This window comes from Prionailurus bengalensis, chromosome B2, assembly GCF_016509475.1.
Source record: "Prionailurus bengalensis isolate Pbe53 chromosome B2, Fcat_Pben_1.1_paternal_pri, whole genome shotgun sequence".
In the NCBI taxonomy this organism is placed as follows: Eukaryota; Metazoa; Chordata; class Mammalia; order Carnivora; family Felidae; genus Prionailurus; species Prionailurus bengalensis.
The window spans coordinates 64442732-64461291 of record NC_057349.1 but is presented as its reverse complement, the minus strand read 5'-3'; the positions used below and the strand labels follow the sequence as shown (position 1 = coordinate 64461291).

The 18560-nt window shown below is 37.2% G+C and overlaps 2 pseudogenes; one reads left to right on the top strand and one right to left on the bottom strand.

Annotated features, from left to right (window-relative positions):
- Nucleotides 1–369: 369 nt before the first annotated feature.
- On the bottom strand, nt 370–5562 carry LOC122489683 (annotated as a pseudogene).
- Nucleotides 5563–7924: 2362 nt separating this feature from the next.
- On the top strand, nt 7925–12510 carry LOC122489681 (annotated as a pseudogene).
- The last annotated feature ends 6050 nt before the right edge of the window (nt 12511–18560 follow it).

The following is an 18560-nucleotide window of genomic DNA, read 5'->3' as shown; positions in this document are numbered from 1 at the left end:
TTTCTGACCCATCCCCTTCTCATCTTCCTGGAGATCCATTCATCAATTGGACTGTGAACATAGCAAGACAAAAAAATCTTCCAGATTCTCAAACATAAGTAGCTTTTCCCTGCTAGGTTCCACTCAATCTTTCACTGATTACTACTGCTGTTGTCTGTCAACATCTTCCTGTGGAAAAAAGTATTTACAGATCCTGATAGGGATTTCATCTGAAATCATAAGAATTAAATTTTTTTAATGTTTATTTTTGAGAGAGAGAGAGAGAGAATGAGCAGGGGAGGGGCAGAGGGAGAGGGAGACACAAAATCCAAAGCAGGCTCCAGGCTCTGAGCTGTCAGCACAGAACCCAACACAGGGCTCAAACTCATGAACCACAAGATCACGACTTGAGCTGAAGTCAGACACTTAACTTACTGAAACACCCAGGAGCCCTTGAAATCATAAGAATTAAAAGGGCTTTGCATATTTTCTTTTTTTCCCCAGATAAATGTTTGTTTTATTGAATAACTGATCTGTGTAACTGCTGAGACCACTATGTAGAGACAAAAGAGAATGAGTTTTATTTCTTGGTCTCTTCCTCCTTCGACAGAGTCTTGATGATTTCCTCCTCGGCCTGGAGCTGCTCCTCACTGTGCTTCCATGCTTCCTAGGTATTAGATAGGCAGGCCTCAGCCTGGTCAGCCAGAAGCTTCTTGTGAGCCTTGTCTGCCTTCAGCTTGTGGATGTGTTCCATGAGAATCTGCTTGTTTTTGAACACATTACCCTTCATTTTCAAGTACAGACTGTGATACACATGACAATCAATCTTCTTAGATTCACAGTATCTTTCAAGCAGCTGGTGCAGAATTCTCATCCTCTTCATCAGGTTACCTTCTCAGGCATTGGAGCCTGGGCAGTACCTTTTCTCTAACCAATGCTCATATGCCTGCCTTTCTGGTGGGCCAAAGCATTTTTTCTGGCACCAAGCCCAGGGATGGGCAGTTACAGTCTTCCAGATGATCAGCCCATCTTGGATCAGTTTCTGGATCTGCTGACAGGAGTTGGCATTGGCGATTTCATTGGTTTCATTGGGGTCCAACCAGACCTCCATTTTGTCACAGCAGAAGACACTGAAGGCAAGCCTCTTTTGAAGTCTGAGCATGCTCGTGGCTGCAGCCACAGTGGCAAACAGAAAGCAAAAGGGCTTTGTATTTCAAGAGAACCCTTTAGACAGAAAGAGGGCAGATGTTCAAGGCATTTGTGTGTCAAAACGAGTACTCATGGCTTTGTCCTTATTGAGGTCTTTTGAATCTAAGTGCATGGAGAAGGGATTCTGGGTTTTTCTTGCTGGAAAACATATATGGAAATAATTGGTGATATTCAATGTCATCCAAGTGTCAGAAAGAAAAAAAATGAAAAATATTCCATGTATGGAATTCTGTTTTCTAGAAGGCATGGTTTAGTTTTATTTTTTGTTTTTATCTGTTACAAGAAAAGAAGATACATTTTTCTGTGCTTTGACATTTAGTTTGACAAATACAATAATCAGAATTTAGTTTTCAGTCAATTCAGCTTAATTTGTATCTTAAAAGTCAAAATTGGCTTAGAAAAAGTCATCATTCTCAACATATCCTCAAATAATAAACACAAACATATGGGGAAGCCACCAATAATTTCTTTTTTTCAAAGTCTTGCCCCTTCGTTACTACCAGTACCAGTAAGAAATAGAACAAATGACCTAACAGAGAACACAATTTTATGGAGTTGTATCCAGTTTGCGTGGTGAGAAAGGGTAGTTTCCCTGCATTCCCAATTATATACATTCCAGAATTAATTAGTAATAATAGAAGTATTCTCCTGAAACTAACACATATCTTTTAACCAACTTTTCTATGTGAGAAACATGTCTTTCTCTTTCACAATCAGAGCACAAAGTCTTAATACTCAAGCAGTGTCTATTATTATGCTCAAAATAAACCTCATTTAATTTAATGAATATTAAAAAACACTTCTACCTAAATGGGATTAATATGACATGATATAAGAGGAAGTAAAAGGGGAAAAACTATGGAATATAGGAAGAAATGTACAGCCTGTCAGTTTAACACGTACAGAGAAATAATGGGATATGTTTGAATCACTGAAGGAATTTGGCGGTTAAATATCTATAGAATATATTAACAGACTAGTCCATGTGATACCTGACCCCAATTCTTCTCAGACATCCTAATACCTCACACAAGCTCTCAGATATTCAAGCATATTCTCTAAATCTTAACTAGCCTCACATATTAGTGGAAGGAAGCACCTGCCTGACTATATGGGGAAAATATTAAGTTAGGGTATATGACATTGCATCATTGCCTACTCCCCCTCATACACGAGTTTGCATTAGGATCAGCCTGTTGTGACATGAAACACTTGGCTGTAATGCATAATAGTGAAAAGACTAAATGTTTCCCAAGTGAAGTTCACATAGCATGACTGTTATTACAAAGCCTAAGCAAATAACTTTGGTAAGTAATATGTCTATGGAATAAATAACTATTGGAAAAACATTTCTGGGTTTATTAACTGAGCTAATGGAGTAATATATTATGGCACCTCAGGAATCTAAATTTATTTTAAAACTATATACTGCAGATGGCTAAATGGTGGCCACAAAAAAAGATATGTCTATGTCCCAAACCCTAGAAGCTATGATATTAACTTTTTTGGAAAAAGGGTCTTTGCAAATGTAATTAATGATCTGGAGAAGATACTTTTAGATTATGCAGGCGGGTCTTAAATCCAATAACAAGTGTACTTATAAGAGACACAAAGAGAAGAAATAAATACATAGAGGAAAAGACAATCTGAAGACAGAATCAGTGATGCAGCCACAGTCTAAGAATGCAGACAGCCACCAGAATTTGGAAGAGGCAAAGAACAATTCTCTCCTAGACACCCAGAGAAAGCAGAGCCCTGACAGTGTTTGAACTTATGGTCTGAAGAACTGTAAGAGAATAAATTTCTGTTGTTTTAAACTACCCAGCTTGTGGTGATTTGCTATGGCAGCCCCAGGAAACTCATACAGCCATCTAGATTACTGTGTATTTTAAACTCGTATGGAGAGTGAATTCCATCTATGGAGAAAACCGCTGGACATGTCCTCAGGATATATGACTTCTTATAATTCAGGTTCCACCCAGAACTAAACGTGTGACCTTGAACAAGAACCTTAGCCTTCCTGTTACTCAATTTCTTTATGTGCAGTTGGTCTAGATGATCTTAAAGCTGCCTTCCAAATCTAAATTCTACATTTCTGTTAATAACTGACAGTAGAAAACTGAATAAGGAGAAACACAGCCAGCATTTTAACAGTCTCACACATACACACCAGATCTCAAATACACATACATATACACACACACATTCTTATAAACAAGCTTTTGAATTTGTGTTATAAGGAGAGAGGGAGAAAAAAACAGGATTAGCTATAATTGCTCTCATTTATATGCCAAATGTTGTTTTATGTAATCCTTATGATAAACTTGCTGTTGTAGCAGTCTGGGTCCAATCAGGAGATAGAAACAGCACAGTGGTTTAAACAGGGGAAGTTAATATAAAGGATAATTAAACTAAGATAAAAGAATAACTGTAAGATCAGAAGAAACTCTGTATAGTATTCCAAAGCTGAGGGAGAGTACCCAAGGAAGGACAAACTTGAAGGAGGATCAGACCTTATTGGAGAAGATGTGGTTTAGTCACAGGACAGCAGAACAGTTTGCTAATTTGGCCAGCTGGAGTAGGTCTGGAGTTGCCAGGCAAATAGCAGACCATCTTCCAGAGTGCTGGCAGAAAGCAGGCTCTCAGCAACTGGCCAGGGTGTGCAGTGGGAGTCTGGTGCCGGCTAGGGCAGAAGCCTTCAGGGTGTGAGGGATGCAGGAGATCTGAAGAAGGAACACTACCTATTATGTATTGCTCTGCCCTTGGTGGCTGCATACAGGCTGCATAAAGCTCTGGGTTCCATGTTGAGAGGCCTGCAGAAAGGATTTCATCATGCAGAGCTGCAAAATCAGAGAAATGGATTTCTGGGTCTGTGACTGGGGCAGGCTCCACCAGATGTCCTCACACCCACAATGCAGATCTGCCCAGCCCACACTAGAAATCCTAAGAAACCATCTTCCTCCTCGGTGTCCTTCTAGTACCCTCTATCAAGAAAATCTAACATTGGCCCCAATTTAATGCTAAAAAAAAAAGAATTCCTTTAGCACAGAGCATGTATTAAAGGATGCATATGGAACTGAGAAACAATAAATTGACAACTGACACACTCGAATAATATAATCACACATGGGGACACCAATGTTCAGAGAGGTGAATATAGTCACTAAATCACAGAGCTAGAAATTATATCCAGAGCCATAAATGGTTGATAATTCCTGAAACTAGGCTCTAACCACACCCCAAGATGAAAGTGTGGTGAAAATTTCTCACTTAAAGTATTTTATACTTAATTGTACTTCTTGTGATCATATGGTAAAACTTCATCTGATGAGAATTTTGCTGCACCCATTTTGTTAAGAAAAAGAAATCACAAGATCACTCACCCCTAGCCTATGCTTTCTACCCTTCCCTTCACCCTCAGGCTGGGATAAATGTCTCCTTCCTTTGTGAAATACCACCCTCTTCTTGGCAAAGACATCTTGGATTTCTTCATAACAAGCATCACACTCTAAATTATAATTATCTGCTACCTATGTGTCCCTTACCCTAAAGCTCCAACCTTCCCAATTGTGGAGACGGAGCCTTACTCATTCATCTTTGTAGCTAGGCCTGTGTCCTGGCTCATACAAGATTTTTAATGTAAGAGAATTGACCTGAATGAAAGAGAACAGATCCATATCAGGGATTCACTCAAATAAGTCATTTCTAGGATACAATTCAGGGTCAAAGACTGCTGATCAAGCGGCTGAAGGACACACACCAGTCATTCCCGTGGGACCCTTCATGGCATGGTATATAAGGTCTACCATGTGCAAAGGATCAGAGGTGAATTTCCAAAGCTATGACCTGGAAGGAGACCCAACATACCTGAAAAGACTACTCCAAACAGGAACAGTAATCAAGGGCAAGATGGCAAGCGACAAAAGAAATAAAACTGGGAGTATGTAGTTGAAAGACTTAAAGTCTGGAAACACAAGGAGAGCTAATACAGAAGAATGTTGTGAGCAGGTTAGAGGGAATAGCCCAGCATGACCCACCTCTGACACCTTTGCAATACCCTCTCAGGGTATGTTTATGGAGTTGCACTGAATTGATTTAAAAGGTCTGGAATGACACATTCAGCACATCCTCCAATATTATAACAATCTGCTTGGCTCACTGCCTCTGAAGAGCCTCACATTGGTGTCTAAAGTCATTTACACGTTCAGATTTGAGCCTACTCAAAACTGAGCAGGTCAGCTCCACAGCCTTAGGCAAAGTTCTGGGTGAAATCCTCAGCCTTACAGTATCTCTTTACCCAAGTAGCTTCCTAATATTACTAGGAATTTTTACTCTTTTTTAAAATTGAGATATAATTAACATACAAGTTTCAGGTGTCTTGTAAGAGACAATAATATTGTTGGATTTTTTGGTGTATCTATTATTTGGTGTATTATTATTTGGTGTATCTATTATATTTGGTGTTTTATTTGGTGTATCTATATTTTGCTAAATGATCACCACAATGTTTAAGTCCATCACCATATATCATACACACAAATACCATACATACATCACCATACATACATCATTGCAATTTTTTTCTTGTGATGAGACCTTTTAAAATTTACTCTCAGCAACTTTTAAATATATAATACAGTACTCTTTTTAAAAGTTTATTTGTTTATTTGAGTGGGGTGGTGAAGGGGAGAGAGAGAGAGAGAGAGAGAGAGAGAGAGAGAGAGAGAATCTCATGCAGGCTCTGCACTGTCAGTGCAGAGCTGAATGTGGGGCTCGAACCCATGAACCATGAGATCATGACCTGAGCTGAAGTCGGATGCTTAACCAACTGATCCACCCGGATGCCCCCAATATACTACAGTACTCTTAACTATAGTCACTGGGCTACACAGTATATCCTCAGGACTTATATAGGTCATAACCAGAATTTTGTACCTTTGACCCCCCTTCATCCATTTCACACCCCATCCCCCATCTCTGGCAACCACCAAGCTGTTCTTTGTATCTATGAATTCAAGGGTTTTTTTTTTGTTTGTTTCCACATACAAGTTAAATCATACAATTTTTGTCTTTCTCAAGGTGACTTGTTTCCCTTAGCACAATGCCTCTCAAGGTCCACCCACATTGTTGCAGATTGCAAGATTCCATTATTTATTTTAAAGCTGAATAATCTTCCATTTTATATATATATATATATATATATATATATATGTGTGTGTGTGTGTGTGTGTACATATATATACACACACCATTTCTTCTTTGTGTACACACACACACACACACACACACACACACCTTTTCTTCTTTGACCATTCATTCACTGATAGACGCTTAGTTGCCATGTCTTCGCATTATAAATAATGCAGCAATAAACATGGGGGTACGTACATCTTTTTGAGTTAGAGTTTTTGTTTCCTTCAACTAAATACCCAGAAATGAAATTACTAGATCTTATGGTAGTTATTTTTAATTTTTTTGAAGAACCTCCATATGTTTTCCATAGTGGCTGCACCAATTTACATTCCCACCAACAATGCATGAGGGTTCCCATTTTTCCACATCTTTTTGATAACAGCCATTCTGACAGGTGTGGGGTTTTGATTCACCCATTGTGGTTTTGATTCACATTCCCCTGATGTTGAGCACCTTTTCATATATCCATTGGCCAGGTGCATATCTTCTTTGGAAAAGTCTATCCAGACCCCATGGCCATTTTTTAATCGGATTTTTTTCTATTGAGTTGTAGGAGTTCTTTATATTTTTTGGATATTAACTCCTTGTTTTTTATCTAGGTGCCCTCCTCTCATTCTCCCAGTTCCTTGAAGAAAAAGGACCTTGCCTGTCCCTCTCTCCTCCATTTTCCTTAGAGACTAAAGTTCTAATTCCCACGTGTCTACCCATATGACTTACACCTAGACCTTCCAAAGATTACACTCTTCCTGGATCTGGAATACTCCTCAATTTACTGCCAAATCTCTTCTTTACTTGCAAATCACCTATTGCATTCTGTTGGATTCCTGGTTGTCAAATCCCCACTAGCCAGGACCTTCCTGCTGGGACTTTCCCTTAACTATATGCCAGGCTTCATGCGAGAATATATTTGTGTTCAGTTTTCTAAAGGCTAAATATCTTTTATCCAATCAGTGTATTGACAATTGAGCTCTCGTTAAACTATACTGGCCACATCTTTGTAGAACAAAGTGATTACTGATGTTCAAGATACTACTGAAATACTGAACTACTACTAGAATCATAGATATATGAGAAATAGTATATTACACTGAATTTTCTTTATTTACCAGGTAAATAAATAAAATACTAGGAAGATTTTCAACATAAGGCATAACACAAGATATATCAAATTAATATTAATTTAACCAAGAATCCAACTAATCGTAAGATCTATTATACTCAAATTTTTATTGTCAGTTATCAGTTATAACACCATTCAAAACAAAGTGTATACATGTTTGCATGTATATAAACATACATATCACCACTGTTTTGGTCCCAAATGCAGTTGATAGTTGTGTTTTGTGGGGCACCTGGGTGGCTCAGTTGGTTAAGTATCTGACTTCAGCTCAGGTCATGATCTCAAGTTCATGATTCCAATGTGTTGGGCTCTGTGCTGACAGCTCAGAGCCTGGAGCCTGCTTCCAATTCTGTGTCTTCCTCTCTCTCTCTGCCCCTCCCCCCACTGGGACTCTGTCTCTCTCTCTCTCTGTCTCTGTCTCTCTCTCAAAATTAAATAAACATTAAAAAAATTAAAAAAGTAATTGTGTTTTGTTTGTTTATTTGTTTTGTTTGGCTCATTCCTCCTTACGAAAATTTGATTTGTAGTACAACAGAATTTTGCGACATTGATTTTTGCGATGAAGTAACATAATGAGGATCTAGAAGACATCCACATTCTGCTCACAGGGCTTACAAAACATCTAAATGATCCCCGATTCACGTTTGAGCACAATGAAGTCTCTCATAATTTACTATAGGCTCCATAAATTTTCAAATTTTTATTTTATTTTTTGGCAGATCTAAAATCTGAATAACTGGACTTCTGTTTCCAACCAAGACAGGTAACCAGGGCCAGATTTACTCTCCATCCTTAGTCAACTAGAAGACCAGTCTAACTATATGGACCAACAGCTTTTAGACATTGAACAACAGATAGCACAAGAAAGTGATCTCTGAGAGATAGGAAAGGAATAAGGTGAGCCATGGGATTTCCCCAGCTCACTGCCAGCACAGCATGTCCAGGCCACAGTGCACGGAGTCTGAAAACCTTCCTGAGCTAGGAGACAGAGGTAAGAAATTGCAAAGACACAGTGGGTAGAGTTTGCACGGCAAAATACTGGACAGGAAAAAGTTGCACAAAGAGAGAAGCACTGCAGAGAGGGAGGGGAGAAGGAAAAGGGAAAGAGGGAGAGGTGGGAGGGAAGGAGGGAGAGAGTAAGAGAGAGAGAGAGATGTGGAAATTGGCTAAGGGTTTCCCTTGACTTTTCAGCTGTGTGCTGATGAGCACTTATGTGTAAGGAGACCACATGAAGCAGAAAGAAAGCCACCAGAAAAGATCAGGGAGAACCATCTTCAGAGATCACACAGAGCTGAAAATAGTTCATATTCCCATCAGCCAGAATAGAAAAAAAAACACCTCATAATGCAAAACGCATTATGTAGGGTATTCAGAAAAGTATTTCTTCAGCAGTGGGGAATATTCAGCCCTACGTTTAAAGGCTTCTCTGATCTCACTTAACTGAGCTTAAAAGGAACATCTTAAAAGATTAAACTCTTTCCAAGTAACTTAACTGCAACCCAAAGTAAAGCTCAAGAATATTTAAAAGAAAACAAAAATATCAGCCCTCAACAACATAAAATTCATGTCTGGCATCCTATCAAAATTAAAGATATTCAAAGAAGTGGGAAAATATGACCCATAATGAAGGAAAAAAATCAATCAGTGGAAACAGCCTCCAAAATGTCATAGATGAAAGAACTTATAGAAAACAGACATTAAAGCAGTTATTTTAACTATGTTCCATATGGTCAAAATCTGAATAATAATTACTCTTGGCAATAACACTGCTCATTGAGTTTAAATTTGGCCATATATATACACCAAAAGCATGCTTATTTTATTGTTATTATTACAGAAAATTTCAGAGACTGTAGCACCTAAACAGAAGGAGTGTATATGTCATTTTCTTTTTTTAACAAGAATATGCTTTTCTGAATTGGGTTGACTAGGAAGTTAGTAAACTATTTCTGTCTACTGCACAGGAAAGAAAAATTATATTGCTGCTTGGACTAATTTATCTACTTATTTTATTGATTTACGGAACCACCAATGTTAAAGCACATTTGAATCTTTGAGAAAAATTAAAAGCATGAATCATTCAAAAAGACCATCAGTGTAGTGGGATTTCATTAAAAGCCAAGGTTTGAGTATTTAAGAAAAGAGAAAGTCAGATGTCAGAGCATACTGTCATACTTAGCAGATAAGAAACATGTTTGAGGTTATGGTATGTGTTCATAAAAAGATGGCATAGCTTGAATTATAGCCAGCTCAAATGAACCGTAAGGTGAGTATGATGCATGTTTAAGCAAAAATTACATCCACTCCAGATCGAGGGTATTATTCACTTGTTTTCCTGGTTTACAAAATAATCCCCTCCCAGCAGGCCAAATTACCCAAACCTCTTAAAGTGCCCACAAATGGGGCCCAGACTAGTTCCTTCAGCTAAACCAGAAAGAGCTTGAGGGGAAAATGGGTGGTGTTGGGGTGAGGGCAATCTATGCTATTCATCTTTTTACATATCCAAAAATGCAGGGACAGATAAGACAATGGTGGTTTTGTATTGTTGATTTGTCCTCACCTGCATCCCCTTCTCCCCATTGATTTCATGAGCTCATCCCAAATCACTCAGAGAACTATAATGAGCTCTGTCACCTTAAGGCAAGTCAGAATTCGTGTTTCTTCTAATTAAGACTCTGAAATATGTGTCCTGATTCTCTTACAGAAGTAGCCCAGACTCAGTAGACAATCTCTCTAGGTACCAAACCTGACTCCATTATTCACTGGCTGTGTGACCTTAGGCACTGAGCTTCAGCTTCCTCATCTGTAGAATGGAGATGAGAACAGTAGTACCTACACTTCACGGGTTTTTTGATCAAGAATGAAATGAGATAACTTATGCAGGACACCTCGCATTGTAAGGACTTTATAAATGGTAGCATTTTTTACCCATTCAAATATATTTACCAGTATTTCATAACAGGAACACTCCCCCCACCAATAGGACTACTTCTTATTATAGCCTACTTTTCAACAACACACACACACACACACACACACACACACACACACACTTCTCATTTCCATCTGCTTTTTCTCATACTTTTCCTTTTCTAAAATGTCTCATGTGTCATCACTTAGTTAACCTACACATTTGTTAAATCATTATGGGTCCCACCCGAATCATTAAATTTTAACTGCTCTCAATCCTTGTTATAATTGTTTTTCAAAATTCATGAATAATTTTATTCTCAAGTAAAACAAATTTTATCTGATTTTTAATGAAAAATATTTGATATTTTTTCATGCATTGTATCTTACTTCCCCAACTACTTTTTTTATAGATAATTATCTGTCCCATATAGTAGATGTTATACTGCAAGACTCAAGGCAACATTACTGACTTAATGATTAAAGTACTACGAAATTCAAATGACATAAAAAATATTCAATGAGCTCATATGGGAAGACAGTAACTTGAAAATGCTGATGAGATCAAAGCATTAATTTGTCCTAAGTGACGTACCAAAAAAGAAAGAATTAAGAAATGAAAATATAAGGCATACAGGGGTGGCCCCGGCTGGGAGGCGAGTGAAGGTGTTCTGCAGAGTACATTCCCAACCTGCCCAGGCATGCCCAACTTTGTAAGGCAAAAACTTCAATGGGAGCCTTCCTCCCTAAAGCCTCATGGTGAAACAGCTGTTTGACACATTCAGAAGGAAGGATGTCAGCTCTACATAGGAACACGATGTGAATGGAAGAGACCTGTCATTATACAAACACTAAGGCACTCTGAACAGACACAAAAAACAACTCTCATCTCAAAACACCCAACACTTGTGTCACAGTATTAGAAGTTAGATCCTGGCAAATGGCATTTGCTGAATGAAACCTTCAAGCCAGACAATGATCTCTTTGGACCTACTACCTTGCATTTGCAATCAGACTGGATCATCTCTCATTTGAGGCTCCCCAAGACTTCAAGCAATTTTTCAGTGCTCCTTTCAGAAAGGCACTCTCTCTAGAGAAATGCAGTATTTATATACAGTGCATTGGATCTCTAGGAAACACCAGAATTATCAGTGAAGAATATATTAAATGGCTCAAGGGCTACTGTGAAGCATCCTTCCATGGCTTGACAGTAAGACTCCTAGAACCAGTTCCTGTCTCTGTAAGGAGGAGCTCTTTTAGAGTCAATGATAACACACAGAACCTACAAATTCATGCAGGCCACATCCCAAAGTTCTTAAAAAAGAAAAAATCTGGAGATGTCTTCTGTATTGTGGGAATAACAATGATTGATCTTTACCCAAGAGATTCCTGGAATTTTGCCTTTGGGTAGGCCTCTTTGACAGATGGTATGGGGATATTCAGCTTTGCCAGGTATGGCAGTGATTTATATAACTCATGCTATGAAGACAAAGTGAACAAGCCACAGAAAATATCTTCAAGTGACTATTTAGTTTTTGATAACAGTTGTACTGCAGAAGTGACTAGTGTTTTGCTGCATCAGTCCCAGAAGACTTTCACCCGTGATATTGGACACGCATTTGGATTTTGACACTGTCAGTGGCTCGCATGCCTATTGCAAGGCTGCAACCATTTGGAAGGAGCTGACTGGCGCTCCCTCAACCTTTGCCTTTATCTCATTATGCAAGTTGCAGTGTACAAAGCACTGGGGAGGTGGATTGATGATGAACCTGCTGACAGCCCTGCAGTTAGTATGAAACACAGTCGTGAGGATAATAGGAACTTACCAAAACCTGTGGATGCCTTTGGGAATGGAAAGAGTGGACAACAAAATGCCTTGCTGTTGTCCAAAAATAATGACCTTCATATACGAGTAATTAAAATAAATACTTGCACATTAAAAAAAAAAAGAAATGAAAATATAGTACATTCAGGTTTTTCTCTTCTGCTTCAGAAGTTTGGAAACGAGGAATAGTAACTTTCTTATAGTATTTTGATTTTTATCATTAATACTCTTTACTTACCCAGAGATGCATGTTTAAGCAGTTCTTTCATTGCCTGGCCCTAGAAGTACATGTAAAAGCTATAATTAGTAAGCAGTTAGCTACCAAACAAAACAAAACAAAACAAAAACAAAAAACTCTGATTTTAGATATGAGGTAAAGACAAAATTATCCCTTGAAACCTAACAAAAAAATCAACAGATGATGAATGATATCAACACTACAGTAGTAACTTACAATGGGACAGGTTTTATAATTTTTTCTTTGTCGAGAAACAAAGGAACCCCCTCCTCCCCATATCCAATTAAGAAGACCACAGTGTTTAGGGGCACCTGGGTGGCTCAGTCGGTTAAGCGGCTCAGGTCGGGGTTCAAGCCCCACATGGGGCTCTACGCTTATGACAGGGAGCCTGCTTCAGATCCTTTGTCTCCCTTCCTCTGCCCCACCTCCCCCTTCCCTCTCAAAAATTAATAAGTGTTAAAAAAAAAAGAAGAAGAACACAGTGTTTCTTTAATACAACATAACATACATAATTTGAATCTGGTGTTAGGGAAAGCTGTTGCTAAGTCAATCAATGTATCTTATTGTATATTGTAATATCCTAGTCAGAGATAAGGGCATGTTAAAATAAGTCCATTATATTACACAATTCTAAAACTAGGAAACCATGAAGCAATAAATTATCAAATTTTATTCAGTTGTCTCCAGAAAGATACTTTTCTCATCCTCATGGGATGATATATGTCATTGAAGTAGAGATGTTTGCAGACTGAAAAAAAGTGGGTTCTCCACTAATCTAGATTGTTGGAAATGTTTCCCAATAATATGTATGATCTTTGTTCAGTTATGATGCTGGCCAGTCAGCATTCTGATCTCTAATCTAATTTCCTAAATGGATTTTCCCAACACAATGAGAACTGGAAGTAGTGTGACCATGTGGTAGGTTTGCTATTGTGTAAGATTTAGAGTTCTGTGTGTATTCATAATATGATATCTGCTTGAAAATCAGTGTCTTATGAATCTAGGTATTATGTATCAACCCTGTGACTCACTTCACTTCTCAGAGAAGTAATAAAATTGTGTCCTGAACTTCAGAGTTTGAGTCCAGTTCCAGAGCCTAGAATGACCCAACAGGATCTGGCCAACCTGCAGGACCCAGCCTCCACCCTAGCAACCACCGTCCCATTCTTGCTTATTAGCTCTTTAAAGACAACACTGCCCTATCTAAAGAGATCACCAGTAAAAGCTGCTAGCAAAGAAGGGTAATGTTCATCAAATTGCAGAGCCGCTTTCTTACCAAGCTCCAGCAGTGCTGAACATATGACTGACTTTGTTCCCTGAGCCACAATGCTGTTTCTCTCCCTCTGCCAGGAACACCCTTTTCTTCTAATGGCTTGATTGACTTACACTCACCAACTCCAGCAGGTTTTCTTTGACCTACTTTCCCAAGTCCTGCCCCATATTCACACACACACCTTGGTTAGAAACTTTTATCAGGTACTTCTTAGAAACAATCTTGCTACTGCATCTGCACACCGTTTTAAAATTATCCATTTACTCATTTGCTAACTGTAATGTTCTTAAGTGAAATGCAGGTTTTATTCATCTTTAAATTCCTAGCACCTTGCATTGTGCTTAATATCCAGGAAGCCTTCAATACATTTTTGATGAAAAAATGCTTTGTTAATTTATTGTAGTAGGAGACGAGAAACTTTTCTATGCAAGTACTTTTATAGAAATTTGAATTACACTTCCCAATAGAGCTCAACCTTCATAATATTTGCATAAAATGACAGTTCCGAACAGGGGGTGATTCTTGGGTCAGCAGATAGTTATATTTCCCAGTAAATATATTTTAAAATGCATATTTTATATGATATTTATATAGTACTTTCTGGGCACCAGGAACTAGTCTAAGTGCTTTATAAATATTAACTTGAATTATCTTCATATCAAACCTATAAAAGAGGTGCTACCACCCCCACCCCCCCAACTTATAGCTGGGGAAATAGAGATACAGAGAAGTTACGTAACTTGGCCAAGATTGCTCAGCCAGTAAGGAGAGGAACCAGGATTTGAATCCAGGCAACCTGGCCCAGAGCCCAAAGCTTTCTCTGCAGGCCTAATAGATTTGCCAGTAAGTCTTCATCCACAAAATGAGTGGGCATGCTTGTATGTAGGGTCCTTGATGTTTAAGTCATTTCCTCCCTTTCCTCCTTGTCTAGCCTTCTTAAACAGATGTCTTCTAAACCTCACACTTTAGACAAGTATTTTATTGAATTACTTTCCTCTAAGGAGCTTAGTCTATTTTACAAAAAGGAAAAATGAAAAACAGAAACAAAAACAGGAGCTCAGTAATCCTCACAAAATCCATTGAGGAATGTACATGTTAAGAAAAGGAAATATTTTTAAATGGATATTTAGTTAGATTCTTACCCCCTTAGGATAAGACTGAATAATGATTTCATTCTGCCCTGAGATTGAAAAAAAAAAGTGCTCTTGTAAGTCTTGGAAAGGAAGCAAAAGGATATAAGGGCTCTCTGTGAAAACCTTCTATTTCCATTTTTTTGAAGTTCAAATCCTGTGATGATTAGCTGCAGCTGACCTTGACTCTCACACTGCTTAGGGAGGGATATGCTATCATAGAGATCACAAATCAAATGAATTAGGCTCTCTCTTCAGCCTAACACTTTAAACTGCAGCTGGAAGAAACCATCTTTAGGCTAGTCATCCCAAAAAAACTTTGCATAGAGGCATCTTTGCCAGAAGGAATAGGGCTTCTGTGCCGACACTGCAGTAGAGTTATAAAGGAGAAAAGCAGAGAAAAGAAACCTGCCAGGACTAATTGAAAACTGTGCAATAAAATGAATGTTATCAATTAAATTGTTGTGTTCTTAAAAGGATCAATAGGGGTTAAAGAAAAGATGTTTTACCACTGTTTAGAAAATTGATCAAAAAAACTCAAGAGATTAATTTAGAAAATTGTGTTTTTAGCAAGCAAATGTGTAAGGGCCAAATTGTGTGGCCAAATAAGTGCTTGCTCTGTCTCTTGGAAAATAAGGAACTCTTATTACAAAAGAAGATTGAGAGGGACTTATGCTTTGCAAAGTTGGGATTTTAAGGACAAAATTTACCCTCTAATCAGAAAAAGAGTGGAATATACACAATATTTTTCAAAAGACTAGACCGCAGGCAAGAAAATACAGTGACCATGAGAGATAGGAAATAAATGAGATTAACCATATGACTGCCCCAGTTTACTGCCTTGAAAAATATTCCAGGTGATGCAGCAGGGAGGGGAAAACCAAATGGAGACAGGCAACTTTCTATTTTGGGGAGACCAAGGTAGTTTGTTCTCAGAAGACAGTATTAAAGAGTAGAGAGATACACAAAAAGAGATTTCTAGCTACTGGCAAATGATCCCCTAAAGTATTCAGTTGAGTGCTGTTCACTGCATGAATATGAGGAAATTACTCTAGCCTAGAGAAAGAATTACCCAAAAGGATTAAAGGGAACAGTACATGTGGCTCATAGCAGATCAAAAATTGTGTTTTCTCATAGCAGCCAGATTGGAAATTCTCATAATTGACAGGACACTGTATAGAGTACTGAAATAGGTCTTATTTCAGTAGTGGTAAATAACTAGACTTGGAATAAACATGCTCTTGTTCCACATAACAAATCTGAAAAGCAAGGCCTGAGAGGATCAAATGGCTCACAAGTAATTTACCTGTGTCACAGAATAAATCTAAATAATATTTGTAAGAATACAAAAGTATCTAGACAAGATAAATTTCAATGCTTGAGAACCAATAAAAAAATTACTAATCATGTAAAGAAGCAAGAAAATAGAAATCATCATGAGAAAAAAAATTAATCAACCAAAACTGATCCAGAACTGATATCAATGTTAAAATTGTTAGACAAGAATATTAAAAGTTGTTATAACTACATTCCATATATTTAAAATTAAGAAGAAACATGGACAGTGTTTTTATAAAAAGACCCAAATCAAACTTTTGGAGAAGAAAACTATAATGTGTGAGATGAATAATACACTGGATGGGATTAAGGGCAGATTAAACATTATAGAAAAAAGTCAGTGACCTTGAAGATGTGGCAATAAAAACTAACCAAAATGAACATAGAACAAGGAATTTTTTTTAAATGTTCAAGGTATCAGTGAGTGTGGGACAATTTCAGTCAAAATCCCTGAATGAAACAAAAGCAGAGGGAAAAGAAAAAGTATTTGAAAAATGTCTAAAATGTTCCCAAATTTGTTGCAAACTATAAATCCACATATCCAAGAAGCTCAATCAACTCTAAGTACAAGATATATGAAGCAAGCTACACCAAGGCTCACATCATAATCACATTGCTCAAAGCCTGTGATAAAAGGAAAATCTTAAAAGCAGCTAGAGAATAGACACATTACCTATAGAGTCACAAATGTAAAGATAATATCAACTTCTTATCAGAAACAATTAAAATAGAGCAACATCTTTAAAAAACTAAAATACAATAAAAATTCCCTAATAACCCAGGATCCTATGCCCAGAATCCAATAGAAAGACAAAACGAAGTCCTCTTCAGAACTACAAAAGGTGAAAGAATTCGTTATTAGCTTCCATCTTAAGGAATACAAAGAGAATATCAAGTTAAATCCAACATAGGCAGAATAAAGGCAATAATAAATTTAGAGTGAAAAAACAAATGAAATAGAAAACAAAAACCAATAGAGAATATCAGTGAAACCAAAAGCTGGTCTTTGAGAAAATCAAAATTAGTAAAATTAATAAACCTTTAGCCTGACTGATGAAAAAAAGACAGTAGACATGATTATCAATATCAGGATCAATAAAGTATTACTAAGGATAGACTCTATAGATATTAAAATGATGATGTGTGAGCATTAATATTGAAATGACATAAACAACTTTATACCAATAAAATCTACAACTTAGATGAAACTGACAAATTCTTTGAATGAACAAACTATCAATGCTCAACCAAGAAGTGAAAAATAACACAAATAATCACATATCTTTTAAGGTAGTTGAATGTATAGTTTTGAACTTTCCCACAATGAAAACTTCAAGCCCAAATGGCATACCAGTGAATATTACCAATTATTAAAAAATAATAATATCAATTCTACATAAACTGTTTCAGGAAAATTGAAGAGGAGAGAGTACTTCCCAAACCATACTACATCCTGCTACCAAAACCAAAAAATTATAAGAAAAAATAACTATACTAACATCCTTTATAAACATAAATAAAAATTGCTATCAAAGTTTTAGCAAACTGAATCTGACAATATCTAAAAAGCATAGTATATTATGACCAACTAGTTTATGCTAAGAGTACAAAGTTGGTTTAATATCTCAAAATCAATCAATATAACTCACCATATTAACTAAAAAAATTATAACAGTAAAGAAAAAAAGGAGTGCCTTGGGGCTCAGTCAGTTAAGAGTCCTGCTCTTGATTGTATCTCAGGTCATGATCTCACAGTTCGTGAGATTGAGCCCTGTGTTGGGCTCTGCACACAGCCTGCTTGGGATTCTCTCTCCCTCTCTCCGTGTCCCTCCCCCCATCATGTCTCTCTCTCTCTCCCTCTCTCTCTCTCAAAAATAAATACATAAACTTAAAAAAAAGAAAAACCTAAATGGCCATCTTAATAGATGCAGAAAAAGTGTCTTGACACTTTTTCACAGTCATTCCTGATAAAAGCTCTCCATAAAGTAGGGATAGAAGGGAACTCTCTTAATCTAATAAAGAACATCAAGGAAAAGTCTATGACTAATATATTAATGGTGAAAGACTAAATGCTTTCCTCCTCAGATTAAAAACAAGACAAGGACATCTGATCTAACCATTTTTATTCAATATCTTACTGAAGGTTCTAGCCAGTGTAACAGTGTAATAAGGAAATACAATGAAATGTAAGGCATCCACACTGGAAAAGAATATTTAACATTTCTTTATTCAGACGTAATCATCTATGTAGAAAATCTGATGAAACCTCAAAAAACTACATTTACCTAAGTTAGGATTCAAAAGAATATATAAAAAACAATATTACTTACATATTTCAGCACAAT